The sequence below is a fragment of the Aethalodelphis obliquidens genome, unplaced genomic scaffold (genome assembly GCF_003676395.1).
Source record: "Aethalodelphis obliquidens isolate GAN/ISIS:26980383/991018 unplaced genomic scaffold, ASM367639v1 scaffold4, whole genome shotgun sequence".
Taxonomy (NCBI): domain Eukaryota; kingdom Metazoa; phylum Chordata; class Mammalia; order Artiodactyla; family Delphinidae; genus Aethalodelphis; species Aethalodelphis obliquidens.
Genome location: NW_020837948.1, coordinates 74,611,928 through 74,626,174, shown reverse-complemented (window position 1 = coordinate 74,626,174; position 14,247 = coordinate 74,611,928). Strand labels below are relative to the sequence as shown.

The window sequence follows — 14,247 nt, the reverse complement described above, 5'->3', positions numbered from 1 at the left end:
CCCACATGCCGCGGAGTGGCTGGGCCCGTGAGCCATGGCCGCTGAGCCTGCGAGTCCGGAGCCTGTGCTCCGCAACGGGAGAGGCCACAACAGTGAGAGGCCCGCGTACCGCAAAAAAAAACCCTCTAAGAGGGACTTCTCTGGTGGTGCAGTGGTTAAGAATCCGCCTGCCAATGGAGGGGACACGGGTTCGAGCCCTGGTCTGGGAAGATCCCACATGCCTCGGAGCAACTAAGCCCGTGTACCACAGCTACTGAGCCTGCGCTCTAGAGCCCAAGAGCCACAACTACTAAGCCCACATGCCACAACTACTGAAGTCCTCGTGCCACAACTACTGAAGCCTGCACGCCTAGAGTCTGTGCTCTGCAACAAGAGAAGCCATTGTAATGAGAAGCCCGCGCACCGCAACGAAGAGTATCCCCCGCTCGCTGCAACTATAAAAAGCCCGCGAGCAGCAACGAAGACCCAACGCAGCCAAAAATAAATAAATAAACAAACAAACTTCTAAGACACTGGATAAAAGATAGTACTGCCTCAGTATTCCATTCATACAGATATATTACCCAAAAGGGAGAGGACTTTCTCCCATTTTGTCCCCAAACTTCATGACCTCCAGAATATTCCTCTCCACATTGGTACACTGAAGGCCCCTGTGTATTGGGGGTGGTGGCAGTGGCAATGTGCCTGGATGAGTTGTTGGCTGGGGACATTGGAGGCAGCCTTGAGGCACCATCGTACAGCTGCCTGGGGAGTGCAGGCTGGGCAGTTGACATCACTGGAGAGGGACAGGGCAGAGGAAGACAGTGGTGGCAGCCCACGATGGTCCTGTGCTTTTTGGTGAGTCCAGGTGAGATACTCTCTGGGGACTCCCAGAAGGGGCATTGGTGGGGACTAGAGGTGAGGATAAAAACAGGAGAGACTCAGATCATCACTATTTGTATATTCAGAGTGCAAAGCATTCTGGCTGGTGTGGCCCAGAGAAATACAGTCTAACCACTATTGAAAAAAAAAGGAAAACTAAGTAGGTAGCTGAGGAATGAGCCAACTTTGAAATGAAGGGCTAAAAACACATTGTTCTTCTGGGATGACTGGTAATCTTATAAAATAATAATTTTTCCACCCCAAGAATCTTTGCTATTTGTGATAGCTGATGTAATAAAGCTGTTTAGTGGCCTTTCCCACCATAGGTTGCTGTGTTGTTCTCACATCTGGGAACTTTCCACTGCTTCAGAGATGAACTTTCTCACAGTTTTCTATCCCATGGCATCTGAGGTTATAGATGAAAATGTAACTAGTGGTCAATGGCAGGAAAATTAAGTGGCTGATAGAGTGTGTAATAATCAAAAAATGAAGCAAGTTCAATTCGATCCAAGATGTTGCATTAACACAAAGCCAATGCAACAGAGCCAGTGAGGACAGCCACAGCCTGGGTTCTCCCATCTCATGGGGGAGGTGAGGGAACCATCCGTAAATGCTGCCTTCTTGACCTCAAGGAAATGAAACCACGTGATCACACTTCTATTTTTCTAGGAGAATAAAATACATGAAGTTCAGGCCAATGCTCTTTTTTGAAAATATCACAAGTTATTAGACTCATTTTCCATCAAAGGACACTTTCCAACTTTTAAGAAAGAAATACAACAAATCTCACCCGATAAAGTTCTTGGCATGTGTTGAAGCATAAAAGCAGTTTGGGGGAGGGGTGGGGGAATGTTGTTTGGGGAGCAGCTGAGGAGTCAGGATCAGAGAAGATCCATATTCCCTCTGTGTGTGGGGAAGACAGACCAGAGCAATGGCTTTCAAACCCTGGGTTCCATGGGGCCGAACAATACCCCGAAATTACCCTGGGGTGACTGGGGGAGGGGCCACGTGGGTCCACAGCCTCCACAAAAAATCAGACAGACTGAATCTTGATCTCTTTTGTGTACTGGTTTTTATTTAACATGTATATTTGAACATAGGGATTTGCTGCCAAAGAAAGGGAAAAGAGAGAGAGGGCCTGCGAGAGAAAGAGACTGAGATTGAAAACCACTGGGGTTTGCTTGAATCCACTTCTGCAAATGTTATGGTTTCTCAGGAGGGGCCTTCTACCGGAGGAATCCTGAATGTTAATCACAGTCGCAGCAAACTCGGGTGCTGTTTTCCTTACTCACACCGGGAATTCATCTACTCCTGGCTCCCAGCACATGGTCTTGGCAATACTCGTCGTGGCTGCTTTGTTTCTGAGCCGCATGGTGGAAACTGAGCAGAGCCCTTGGCTGGATCCGTCACACCAACCCCTGGCTGACCTTCTGAACTGTACATCTCCGCATACAGAGGAAGAAAACTCAGGAGCCCCAGAGAGGAGAGGGCTGAACAGCTGGTCCTGTCCAGAATTGGGGAAGCTCTGCTCAGGACAGCTGAGATTAAAAGACAGTCAGGAAAGAGAAATCAGCGATTCCTTTAGGGGCCAGAAAACTTATGGAAATGCCAAAAGATGGCAAATCCAGAGGGCTTGGAAACTTGGTCACTTTAGCACTCAGCTTTCTGACCTTTGGAAATGACACATCACAGTATTGAGTCCAAAACCAGCTTTGATAGATTTTTTGTTCATCTTTGTACTCAGGCATTTTAAGACACTGTAGAGAGGTCTTCTGATGTTTTCCACACATCATAATGGCATAAAACCAGGAGAGGAGCAGCGACAGCCAGAAAGAATTACAAATAGAGAATAGAAGACAAAAAAATGTGTGTGTGGGGGGGCTAGGGGTACATCTGTGGGCTTAATCAGTAACTTAATCTGGCAATGCAAACTTAACCAGTTAAGAGTAAACAGAATCCAGTTAGGCCCCTGCCTCCTAATGAGCCCTTACCCCTACCTTGGGCTTTTGGGGTCCTCAGCCAACAACATGCAGACATGTCAGTTCCTGCTGGCGTCAATCCTGTCTGGCCTCTGGAACAACGGCCAAGCACTTGATCATTCTGCATTTCTCAGTCCTGAGCCTCCGAAGGCTACACGTGGCATTATTGGGAGTTCTTTGCTTATTAGTGGGCTTGGAATTTGCCTGCTGCACCCACATCTGGCCCCCAGATGGTGGGATTGACCCAGGTGTGCACTAAGCTGTAGGTTCCCCGTGTTTATGGTCAGTGTGCCCGCCTGGTCCCTGCTTTTTCCCTGGGACTGGAACGTGGTCCAGAGCTGGCTGGGGCTGCCGTGCCTCCCCTAGCTTCTGCCAGTCTGCTCAGGTCATCTTTTCCCTCTCACTGCCACTCTTCCACCCTACAGCAAAGTTGAGAAAACAGTACAATGAATAGCCATATATCCCTCACTTAGATTTACTAATCATTAACACTTCACCACATTTGTTTTTCTTTCTTTCTCTTCCTATGCACACAGACACACACACAATTGTCTTGATAATGTCTTTTTTTTATATAAATTTATTTTATTTATTTTATTTTTGCTGCGCGTGGGCTTTCTCTAGTTGCGGTGAGCAGGGGCTACTCTTCGTTTTGCTGCGAGGGCTTCTCATTGTGGTGGCTTCTCTTGTTGCAGAGCATGGGCTCTAGGCGTGCAGGCTCCAGTAGTTGTGGCTCGCAGGCTCTAGAGTGCAGGCTCAGTAGTTGTGGCGCACGGGCTTAATTGCTCCATGGCACGTGGGATCTTCCTGGACCAGGGCACGAACCTGTGTCCCCTGCATGGGCAGGCAGATTCTTAACCACTGCGCCACCAGGGAAGCCCTTGATAATGTCTTTTATGGCTGTATTGTTTTTCAGTTCAGGATCCAATCAAGGATCATGCACTGCATTTAGCTGTCATGTCTCTAGTTTTCTTTAGTCTAGAATAGCTCCCTTTTTTTTTTTTAATCTTTTTTAAAAAAATTTTATTGGAGGATAGTTGATTTACAATGTTGGGTTAGTTTCTGCTGTACAGCAAAGCAAATCAGTTATACATACACATATATCCACTCTGTTTTAGATTCCTTTCCCATATAGGTCATTACAGAGTATTGAGAAGAGTTTCCTGTGCTATACAGTAGGTCCTTATTAGTTGTCTATTTTTATATAGTAGGGTGTCTTGACTTGGATATTTCTGAAGAGTTCAGGACAATTGTTTTGTAGAACGTCCACAGTTTGGATGTCTGATTATTTCCTCTCGATTAGATTCAGTGGGACCACAAGGATTTTTTTTTCCATTCCCTGCGCTGCTGCACATGCAGCATTTTTGGCAGGAATATCTTCTAGGTACGACTGCCTCTTAGACATAGGCTGAACCCAATGCCCACTTGCTTTCCTCTGTACATCACTGTAACCACCTCCTCACTGTCCCGGCCAGAAGGCGACACAGCAAGGGTGGCCAAGGAGCTTGCGCCAGGCAGACCTGGGCTCCCAGGGGCCCGGCAGGGTTGCTGCCACCAGACACCACTCTGACGATTCAGCCCAACTGGATTGGTTCAGAAGGGAACTAGCTTAAATGTTCTCCTTTGGCTCCCACTTTCATTTGTCACAGCTGAGCTCTCAGATATCCTGGGCTCTTAGAACTCTGTCATAGCCCAGTGGTGGTTAGGCTGAGGAAACAAACAGGGCAGAGATCCCACAGAGGCAACATCTTAGAGGCTCCATAGGCTATAACCTTCGTTATGTGGACAAAACTGCTGAACTGAAGTGGAAACTCCAGGCAAAGGGCTGCTGTGCTGGGCTTCAGGAACACGAAGAACCAGGAGAAGTTGGGACCAGATGTCTGGTCGAGTTCAGGGATTTGGCAAGTATCCATGTTCTGCATTAGCAAGAAAACCAAGTTCCTCCTTGGAAAGGAAGCTATAAGTTCAAAAAGCCAAAGTCAAAACCCAAATCCAGAGCCCTCATAGGTTGGAGGAGACCTGGAACCAGGAGCTCCTCCAGGGCAGGAAGCCTTTCCTATTATCCTGTGCACCCCCATGACTGAGCACCATGCTTGGTGGGTGGGAGACACCCAACCCTTGCTGTTGAATGAATGGATGAATAAATAAATAAATACGATTTCTAAAGAAGAAGAGTCAAGTTTAGTATCCAAGAGTCCAATTTAATTAGGAGGATTTAAGAGTCAGTTTCTGAGGGTATAGATGGGGAGAGACGGCAGAACGTAGAATTTCGAGATACATACACCAAGGGTAACTGAGTTGAAAAATGGGGTTGAGCCACAGTAAGCTGTTGAAATGTGTTACAATTCATCCTCAATCGACCTAACTCCAGATTTTTCTTTTATGATGAGCTCATTGGTGTCGTGGTTTTCTTCAGGCAGAGAGAGAGCTTTTGTTCAGCCACTGTGCAGCCAGGAACGTGCCTGTCCCATCAGGCACACAATCTGCCTCTGAGAAGCTGGGAATGGGGCCACAAGGATGATTTTCCCCCCCTTTCCTGCCCTGCTACAGGTGGCAGAAACAGAAGGTGAGATGTGGACACACTCATATAATATCCAGGCTTTTCAAACCTCATACAGCGACACGCAAGCTCACTCTCTAATATCATAAAAGCTGGGAGGAAAGTCCAGGAGTGGGAATGGAGAAATTCCATGGAAAGAAAGCTCAGGAAGCTCCTAATAAAACCTAGCTTAAACATAAAAATTTGGCACTTTATCAAGACAAGGAAAATAGTGAGGGGTCGGTGACTGAGCTACGGGCTGCATTTAGCATCTGGAGTGTTGGAAGCTTCCAGCAATGCCTGCTAGACTGATAAAGGGGCTCTGGAAGATCTCTTAATGGATATAAGTGCTGTGCAGGGGGGAGAAGACTTGTCAGGTGATTCAGAATAAAAGTATTTTTAACTTGAGAAGAGTGCAATTGTATTACCATCCCCACATTTAGAGATGAATAAAAAAGGCACAGAGAAAGGAAGTGGGCTGTTACTGGGCCTCCCATAACTACAGTCCAGCTCAGCTTCCTTATATAGGTTTCTTTTCACACACATGCTGTTAGGTTAGGTTTCTAAAACTCATGGTTTTTATTTATAGATTAAGCACACCCCAATTTTTCTAAATACTGAAGACGATGCTGGCCAGAACTTAATTTGGGTTATCACCATGCCTAGCACTCCCTCCCTCCTGCCTTCCTGTCTGAGTCCCTTGAGGAACCTGGGTGGCCTCTTCATTTCTATAAACTTTCCCAACTTTCTTCTCCTTTTCCTCCCTCCCTCCCTTCCTCCCTTCCTTCCCTCCCTCCTTCCTTCCTTCCTTCCTTCCTTCCTCCCTCCCTTCTTCCCTTTTTTTTTTTGCCAACGTGTCAGTACAGCTGAGCCCCCTGATCCCTGTTGGCTGCACAGACCCAGCTCCAGTTCTGTCCTTTTACTGGGGAACTGATGTCAGCATGGCTGGATTACAGCCCAGCAACCGTTCTGTTACTAATGAATTGGCAGGGAGAACAAAACACTCTCCTGGAACAGTTTTGTCATCTATAGTTGGAGCACAGAAAACCTTGGGATTTGGAAAAGAACAAATGTCATTCGAGTTTGTTTATTTGCCTTCAGATGTCAGGACCCCCGGTTCACCATGCCCTGAATGTTTGTCTGATTACAGAACTCCTGCAAATAACAAAAGGTTAAAGGAAAACTCCACCCTTGCAGCATTTCCCTACTCATTTTCCGCCCTCCAGGACTGGCTGGCAGGCTTGGGTCGGGAAAATTTTTATATTTATAGTCCCATAAATAGGGGGGCCAGACTTGGCAGCTTCAAAAGGGCTGAGACAATCTTGGAAAGCTGGGATTGAAAGAGCCCTTAAGGAGCATTAAGGCCAACATTCTTCTCTAAATATGAGAAGCTGAAGCCAGAGAGGTTGCCGGTGTTAGGGGTTGAATTGAGTTTCCCCAAAATTCATTTATTAAAGTCCTAACACCCAAGACCTCAGAAAGTAATCTTATTTGCGGATAGGGTCTTTACAGACATATAAGTTAAAGTGAGATAAGCGGGGTTGGGTATAAACCAATGTGCATGGTGTACTTATAAGAAGGAGAAATTTGGACAGAGGCACGTACACAGAGAGAATACTATGTGAACATGAAGCCAACCGTCTGCAAGCCAAGGAGAGGGGCAGGGAACAGATCTTTCCCTCCCAGCCTTCAGAAGGAAACAGCCTTGCCAACACTTTGATTTTGGATTTCTAGCCTCCAGAACTGTGAGACAATAAATTTTTGTTGTTTAAGCTCAGTGTGTGCTACTCTGTTACAGCAGCCTCAGCAAACTCTTACATGTGGAATCTCAGTTCAAGAGTGGCCTCGCCAGTTAAATCTTCCGAATGCCTTGCCCAACGCTTCTTTTGTCACATTGCCACCTACACTGGATACATACTATGAAATTACTATTTACAGAAAACAAGAGTACTCTTCCAAAGGGACAATTTGTCTAAGAATTTGAAGAGCAATGCCTCTGATCTTCCATGCTGGAATCTCTATGTGTAAATAGAGGCAGGAAGCTGCTCCCCACCTACCCCCATCTTATTCAGTTTAAAAAGCTGCTCCCATTTAACTCACTTCCTCAGAACCCAGGAAATAGGCATTCTCTTTTTATACGATTGACCTCATTTTTAGTACTTGTCTCAATCTCTTTAAAAAATTACCTGGCCTTAAAAGAGCACAGCTAGAAATATGAAAATTATGAAAGAAAAAAACCTCATTGGTAAAGGCAAATATACAGTAAATGTTGTAGATCAACAACATATAAAGCTTGTAGGAAGGTTAAAAGACAAAAGTAGTGTAATCATCTACATTCACAATAAGTGGTTATGGAATACACAAAATAAAAACACGTAAAGTATGATGTCAAAAACATTAAATGGGGGAGGGGGAAGGGTGAGCTGTGACGGGGCGAGAGAGAGTCATGGACATATACACACTAACAAACGTAGTAAGGTAGATAGCTAGTGGGAAGCAGCCGCATGGCACAGGGATATTGGCTCAGTGCTTTGTGACAGCCTGGAGGGGTGGGATAGGGAGGGTGGGAGGGAGGGAGACGCAAGAGGGAAGAGATATGGGAACATATGTATATGTATAACTGATTCACTTTGTTATAAAGCAGAAACTAACACACCATTGTAAAGCAATTATACCCCAATAAAGATGTTAAAAAAAAAACAAAACATTAAATGGGGGGGGAGTAAAAATTCAGAGTTCTTAAAAATGTCAGGGTTGTTCAAATGTACGGCCTTGGGCTTCCCTGGTGGTGCAGTGGTTGAGAATCTGCCTGCCAATGCAGGGGACACGGTCTGGGAAGCCTGGTCTGGGAAGATCCCACATGTCGCGGAGCAACTAGGCCTGTAAGCCACAACTACTGAGCCTGCGCGTCTGGAGCCTGTGTTCTGCAACAAGAGAGGCCGCGATAGTGAGAGGCCCGCGCACTGTGATGAAGAGTGGACCCCGCTTGCCACAACTAGAGAAAGCCCTCGCACAGAAATGAAGACCCAACACAGCCATAAATAAATAAATAAAATAAATAAAAAGCCAAGCATTTGAAGCCCTTTAAAAAAAACAAATGTACGGCCTTTTTCTATGTCTTATGGAATTCAGTTTGCCAATATTTTTTTGGGAGGATTTTGCCATCTATGTTCACAAGTGAGAGGGCCTATGAATTGCATTTCTTATACCAAAAAAAAAAAAAATTACCTAGCCTTTCTCTTTTTGTGAGAATATTCTCAGTTTAGCTACTATCATCTATTTTGCCCAAAGTTGTGTTCGTTATTTGTTATTAATGGTACCTTTGGTTTCTATCAATTTATAATTTTGAATGGGCTTGAATTTTATTTGTGTGCAGATAAACCACGGCACTTTATTACTGGAGGAACATATTTGAGGAATGGAGTGATAAGAATAATTTGCAATAAATTTTCACAATAGATTGAAATTCTGTCCTCAAAGCAGTTAAAACAATCATCATCATCTAGAACAAAAATAGCCTTTGCTACGATGGCAGGCTCTTTTCCAAAGTGAAGACCCCCAACAGGGGTATTAGGAGATCGGAGAATTGACTAAAAGCAAGAGAAGTCTCTCTTCTCTGCACGTCTCGGTGCTGAGAGAGGCGCAGGGGCAGTGAAGCATTTGGACTAAGCTTAGGAACATCTCAGAGAAATCCTGGCGGCCAGGTGAAGAGCCCAAGGACAGGCACTAGGCTCAAAGGGCCAGGGATTTGCCAGCTGGCCCCAGAAGAACATTCTGTGAGAAATCTGTGCCTCTGCTATCACCCCAACACATGGCAGTCAGGCTGGCCTGTGCTGCCAGGGACCAGCCACTACACTGACTTTACTACATGGCTAGTTTGTGTAAACCCCTGTGTTAGAAAGGGTGTACCCATGTGGGCTTGTGATCAGTGGCTCCCAGAGTTTAGGATTTCATGACACTGTCCCCGCACCCCCTGCCCAATAAAAGAGGGACACTGGCAAATGGTTGGCAGCTTTTAATTCTGGCAGATAAGAATATTATTTAAAACATAGTATCTTCTACCAATATAATTTCATAAAAACGTGAACATTTAAACAATTATTTAAATTAAAAAAACAAAACCTAAGAACAGTTACAATCTCTCCATTGTAGCCAAAGAATGTCGCCTGCCATATCAGTAAACAAAGGATGTTTTGGCCGTCAAGCCATCAGCCATTGCAGCTGGTATGATAACTTGGTATGATATTTTCATAAGTTATAAAATAAAGGTAAATGAGATAAAGAGTTTTCAGGTGAACTCTTTAGGAATAATTATGGTTTGGTATGTCTATCTAAAATAGTTTCTCCAGGTTTTTGGTAACTTGAAACTTTATTGCTAAATTAACTTAAATGAAGAGAATTCATTTAATAGCCAGGTCATTTTGAATAAGATAAAATACTGGAACATTAATTGCTAAACAGGTCTGCTTTTGTCTTCTTATGAGAGGAAAACTAAAGATGTTTGGGGTTTATTAGACACATTTCTTGCACAACACTGAGAAAAGAAATTATGCTATCAGAAGAAGTATGTTTCTAGAGTTTATGAAATATTCCTAAATTTGCCAACCAGGAAATGCTGGTATGACCAACAGTTCACAATTACTTGCAGCTTGTCAGTTTTCACTAGAGATTAAAGATTTTAAGGGTTAAAATTGTAATATGTAAATAAAGCTCCTAGAAATAATAAGGGAAACATGTCAGTACGCAAGGAAAGTAGGATGTGTGTTTTCAACAAGAGAAGGTATGAAAAATGGAAATACATTTTCTTAAGGGGCAAGGGTGATTTTGTCCTACAGCTTGTTATCTCTAAATGGAACAGGAGAATAAGAGATAAACTAATACAGACACAGAAAGTTGTGGAAGGTTTGTAGAAAGGGAACCCTGAGAGAAGAGTTTTGTACATGGTAGGCTGGGATTGGGTTAAATATAATAGGTAAATAAATTTTGTTATTGAGGGTGGGCTGGTGCAGGATTGGAATTCGGTTCTCTCTCTCTGTTAAGAGAACGAAGTTTTCTTGGAATGTTGAGTTACTTTTAATAACAAACTGTGAATTTATTTACCTTCTAAATGATCTGTATTTGCCTTAAAAATCTTTTATTGTCACTTTGGCTGAATAAATAAGTATTGTTTCACAGCAACCTATGATCCTATTTAACCAAGTGTTTTAAAACCTTTTGGTATCTTTCACAAACTTCCCCTAGTCAAATTCTAAATAAAGTTCATTTGACCTCCAGCTAACTTTGGGATGCTTCAAAGGGCCCCTGAAACAACCCAAAGGGAGATATTAAATTAACTAGGTTTATTTATGTTAAATTACATGAGAAACATTGTCAAATAAGTGGTGATAAAACCTTCTTAGGCTGGGATGAATGAGAGAGTAGCACTGACAGATATACACTACCATGTGTAAAATAGCTAGCTAGTGGGAAGCAGCCGCATAGCACAGGGAGATCAGCTCAGTGCTTTGTGACCACCTAGAGGGGTGGGATAGGGAGGGTGGGAGGGAGGCGCAAGAGGGAGGGGATATATATATATATATACATATAGCTGATTCACTTTGTTGTACAGCAGAAACTAACACAACACTGTAAAGCAATTATAATCCAATAAAGATGTAAAAAAAAAAAACCTTCTTAGGTTAGATGACTTTAACATGTATATATTCCAAAATTTATATGGCATTCCTAAAAGTCTGATACGTCCTGGTATAAGGTTATCAGGCATAATTCTAGTTATTATCTTAAAATGTTGTATGTCACAGAAATATCCAAGTTCCTTGTCAATTGCATTATAATCAAATATTTAACCATGCCATTTTAAGTCTTTTGCTGTTTATAAACAATCATTGTTTTACTCTGATGCTTTCATAAAATGAAGATCTTCAAGAAGGTTCATAAAAAGGACTTTTTAACAATTATAAGTTTCTGATAACTTTTAGATCATACCACTGAACTGGGTAAGAAATTAAAAACTCTAATGGAAAACCTGATGATTTCATCCAGATCAACAGGAATTAATTACACAGGACTGAATGAACTGATAAATATGGTTTATAATTTTATGACTTTTAAAAAATATACTGGCTTTTAATCTTTGCTTTCTAGAAAACCTTTCCTCTTACACTAATTATGACCTACAACAAACTGATAAAGTATACTTTTGTAAAGAAGATGAAATATTTATCTTTTTCTCTCAACCTGATCCTTCCAGAATTTGGCTTCTCCACCTGGCTCCCCTGTGGACCTGATGGCTTATTGTGACCAGATTACAAATAGTTTACTAATCATTGTTTTAATGTGCTCTCTCTTGTTGTTTTCAAATTATTTATGCCTTGTGGCTCTCTCTGTTGCACTATGACTTTATTAATGTTGCTAGTTGTATTACTTATATCCTGTCTGTTTTATAAGATTGTTGTCTCCTGCATTACGAATGTGTAACCTGGCCTTCAACAAAATTAATGACATCTCAGGATAGTTGATCATATATGTAGCTCTATATAGAATAATTGTCATAGTGCAATTCTAGGTATGAGAAAAAGCAACAAGGGAAAACATTTCCTGGATTATGCTAAACTCGTAAGCCAGGCGATCCAGAGAATTTTAGATTATCAGCACAGTGAGTGGCCCAGAATTTTTGCCTGGTCTAGGAAGACTTCCCAGTGCCTTGGGACAAAATTGCTCATGGAATGCCTCCCAAATGTTGGCTGAATTTATGACCAAGATGAGGCCCTGTGGACAAAGAATGTTGCCTTATCAGCAAACAAAGGATGTTGTAGCCATCAAGGCATCAGTCACTGCAACTGCTTCCAGCAGCGCACCCAAAAAAAGATACTGGCCCTAGATAGTTAAGATGCATATCAAAGGAATAATTTCATTAAGCCCAGACTCTTGCATCTTCTCATAAGTAGGAAAGCACTAAATTCATTAACTTGAGATGTCTGTTTTTTCTTTAAATGACAGTAATATTTTGGTGTTTGACTACCTGGATTTTTGTTTGTTTTTCAAAAACTCCTATATATCCTGGCTTCTCCCTTACTTCTTTAGAACAGTCCCTCAGAGCTATCTGAGAGCCCATCTCCTGGGCTTACATCCTCAGTATGCCTGCTGAATAAAACATAATTCTCAACTTTTAGGTTGTGCTTTTTTTTCAGATAACACCATCAAACGACGTTTGGCAATTCTGAAGTGACATATTATTTTGAAATAAGGATATATTTATACTTGTTTCAAATGGAAAAATCACAACGTAATATTTTATTTATCACTGCCACCTCTGGTACAGTTAGTGGTGCTTGAGCCTGGACCTCTCTATGGTCACAGGCTCTTGTGGAGATTTTCTTAGCAAGCCCAGCACCCTCAATGTTTCAGCTAGATGATGTCAGGTATGATAGGGGTTCCTTACCCTATCTTTTATAGTTCCCTTGTTTCTACAAAAACAGAAGAATCTTTGCATCTCTCTACCAAGTGAAGAATTACAATTCATTATTACTTATAGGTAGCTCCTTAAAATGCTTTGTTAGCTAGTATCAGTGCTCAAAAAGATATGTCATCCCCCACTGTAAAGGTGATATCTCCTCCTGTCTTAGTTTGGGTTCTCTCAGAGGCAGATTCTGAAAAAAGGATTGGAGTGCAAGTAGGTTATTTGGAAGGGGATCTCGGTAGAGGAATGGGGATGTGAGACAGGGAGGGAAAGGCAGTTCATAGAGAGGAAGCACTCACAAGCCCATTGCCACTGGGGCAGCTGGGAGACTCCTTGGAAACTGCAGAGTACCCCTTGGAGTGTTGTACCATAATTCCCACCTGTTACTGGTTGAATGCTGCTCCTGAGGGCATGGATTGCCCAGCACTTGCCACTCACCCTGTGCACAAGCCACGTGAGCTTCTGCAACCAGAGCAAAAGTCTTCAGGAAGAGTCACAGAAGCCAAGTGCTTTAATCGTAGCAGGGAGTGCTACAGAACGTGGGTAGGGCACCAAAGGAATCTGCTATCCCCACTTCGGCAACCTCTGAACTCTTGATATGAAATCATATCACAGACCCTGCCCTTTGATAGATAAAGAAGGAAGAATTATGACTCACCTCAGCCCTTAAAGGAAAAAGGAAGGGCCTTCTTCCCCAAAGAGCCACATCCTATTTTTCCATGGGTGGCCAGACAACCTCCAATAACCCTTGTCCCGAATCTGTGGGTGAGACCACTGCTGCACATCACGGTGATAAAATGCGTACACTCAAGACAAAAATCTTCCACTAATACCACGGGACTTTTACTAACAATGACCTAGACTAGAGATGGCAAACTGATTCCACCTGTGGGTCAACACTGATCAGTTGGTGGTGGCTGCCAGAGCACTGCGTTGAGAAGAATTCTGAAGCATGGAGAGAAAGAGTGTGTTATGGATTAGGGCAGCTGGGTACATATACATAAGGGGTACCAATAAAAATCACTGAAAGACTTCAAAATCCTTTCAGGAATGTACTATGTGTGTACATATGCTACTGGAAGGAACATTTTCATAAGATCCTTGGAGGTTGTGTGTGGATGAGGCACGCAATGGAACCCTCAGAAGGCAGCATGCTCTAGTTACATCTCGAGTGGGGGCTGGGTGGAGGATAGACGGACAGTTCAGGTTTTACCGTTGACATGGTAGACAAAATTACATTTAAAAGTCTCTTAAGGGCTTACCTGGTGGCACAGTGGTTGGGAGTCCGCCTGCCGATGCGGGGGACGCGGGTTCGTGCCCCGGTCCGGGAGGATCCCACGTGCCGCAGAGCAGCTGGGCCCGTGAGCCATGGCCGCTGAGCCTGCGCGACCGGACACTGAGCCTGCGCG

At 43.3% G+C, this 14,247-nt stretch overlaps 1 long non-coding RNA gene across 1 annotated transcript; it reads right to left on the bottom strand.

Annotated features, from left to right (window-relative positions):
- Window positions 1-1,995: 1,995 nt before the first annotated feature.
- LOC113617539 (uncharacterized) lies at window positions 1,996-14,147 on the bottom strand. The gene is made up of 2 exons (XR_003431693.1): window positions 14,101-14,147; window positions 1,996-3,259 (listed from the first exon to the last, which is right to left on the bottom strand). It is a non-coding gene; the product is annotated as an uncharacterized LOC113617539 (long non-coding RNA).
- Between the last annotated feature and the right edge of the window lie 100 nt (window positions 14,148-14,247).